This window comes from Orycteropus afer, unplaced genomic scaffold (assembly GCF_000298275.1).
Source record: "Orycteropus afer afer isolate SDZICR_OR568_19922 unplaced genomic scaffold, OryAfe1.0 scaffold00041, whole genome shotgun sequence".
NCBI classification, from domain to species: domain Eukaryota; kingdom Metazoa; phylum Chordata; class Mammalia; order Tubulidentata; family Orycteropodidae; genus Orycteropus; species Orycteropus afer.
In genome coordinates this window covers 620,433-622,543 of record NW_006921628.1, presented here as the reverse complement: position 1 = coordinate 622,543, position 2,111 = coordinate 620,433, and the positions used below count along the sequence as shown (strand labels likewise).

Sequence of the window (2,111 nt, the reverse complement as noted above, 5' to 3'; positions counted from 1 at the left end):
CTGTGTACTGTGCTGGGTGATGGAAGGAGACAACAAGGTGATCCTAGGGATAACACAGAATTCGTAAGAACAGAAATTGATGGTTTCAGTTCTGGAGGCTGCTGTTATTGTCACTGACTCATGGAACAACTCTGTAAAACAGAATGAAACACTGCCTGGTTGTGCACCATCCTCACAATTGTTGCCATGCTGGACATGGTTGAGCCCATTATTGTGGACACTGTGTCAATCCATCTCATTGAGTGTCTTTCCCTTTTTCCCTGACCCTCTAAGCATGATATTCTTCTTCAAGGGCTGGTCCCTTCTGACAACATGACCAAAGTATGAGGGATGAAGCCTGGCCATTCTTGCTTCTAAGGAGCATTCCAGCTGTACTTCCTGCAGGATAGACTTGTTTGTTCTTCTGGCAGTCCATGGTACATTCAGTATTCTTTGCTAACACCACAATTCAAATGCATCAGTTCTTCTGTGGTTTTCTTTGTTCATTGTCCAACTCTCACATGCATATGAATGAAGCTAGTGAAAATACCATGGCTTAGGTCAGGCGCACCTTAGTCTTCACAGTGACATATTTGTTTTCAACAGTTTCAAGAGGTGTTTTGTAGCACATTTCCTCAGTGCAGTAAGTCATTTTATTTATTTATTTATTTTTTAGTCCTGACTCTGAATCTCTCTATCTTGGAGATCTTTTTAATTATGATTTGGGTGAAAATTTACAGAGAAAATTCACTTTCCATATGCTTTTCCATAAATTCACTTTTCCATATAGCAGTTCACATATACTTTTTCTCATGACATTGACCACAGTTTACCAGAATGCAACAGCTCCCCTCCCACTTCCTCCCGATATTTATCTCTTCCCTGTGTCCATCCCTCCATGCACTCCTGCCCCCTGAGCTGTCTCCCCCTGTGCATAAGCAGCCCTTCTTTTTCCCATGATTGTTCTCTCCAAGGAGTGTATCTACCTGGGGTAAATGTTCAACTCATATGCCTGTCTTATGTTTGGCTGGAAGCCACAGGTGTGGGTTCAATTCCAGACCTGAAGGGCAGCTAGGGGCCATAGTCTCAGTGGTTCCACCAGGCTCTATTGGACCAGGAATCCTGGTCCCCCCCACCTTTTTTTTCTCCAAATGAATTTGAGTTTTGTTTCACACTGTTCTCCCTCTCTATCTAGGGAATCCTATATAGATCCCCTTTCAAGTGGTTGACAGTGGTAGCCAGGCACCATCTAGTTCTTCTGGTCTCATAGTCGTATATACTACAGATCAGATGGTGTACTAGTCGCTAGTACTAATTGTTTCCATGGATTTTTGGTTTTCTTCATTCTTCTTTGCTCTGGACAAGGAGAGACTCATCGTTGCATCTAGAGGGCAGCTTGCAAGCTTTTAAGATCCCAGTCACTACTCGCCAGAGTAGGAGATGGAACAATATTTTGTGTAGTATGTTATGCCAATTGAGCTCCATGTCCCCTGCAACTATGGTCCTGAGCCCACAGGTTCAACTACTCAGTCCCTCTGGCTAGCTGGATGGGACCAAGAAGTGACTACAACCTTGCCCACTGTCAGTTCTACTGTATACCTGGGAATTCAGATCATACAAATAAATTTATGGGACAGTTGTCTGCCATCCCTGTACCTGGTCTTGGGTATACTCTCCACTTCATAGACATACCTACTGGTTCAGCCTGTCCACCCATCTATCCACCCATATACCCATTGTTTGCCTTCACTGACAATGCAGTACTGTATGTGTAAAAGGGTTCATATTTGTTGTCTGTACCTCCCATGTACCCTCTCTCTGTATTTCTCTTCCTCAGTGCCACCATATTGATCACTCACATTTGGTACATCGCCCTTCTCTTCAGCCAAATCAATACTTACCTCTATCTAAACAGCGTTCCCTCCCCTCCCCTCCGACCCCTGGTAACCAACAAAGAAAATTTCCTTCCATAGATAAATCTTTCCTTGACTTTTACAATAACGGACTAATACAATTATTCATACTTTTGTGATTGACTTATTTCACTCAGCATAATGTCCTCCAAGGTTATCCACGTTATGTGGTGTTTTGCAGATTCTACATTCTTCTTTTTTTTTTTTTTTGTTCATCCA

General features: G+C 42.8%; 1 protein-coding gene across 1 annotated transcript in view; it reads left to right on the top strand.

Annotated features, from left to right (window-relative positions):
* CHDH (choline dehydrogenase) overlaps positions 1-2,111 on the top strand; it is a 20,497-nt gene that overhangs the window by 3,996 nt on the left and 14,390 nt on the right. The window lies entirely within an intron of this gene.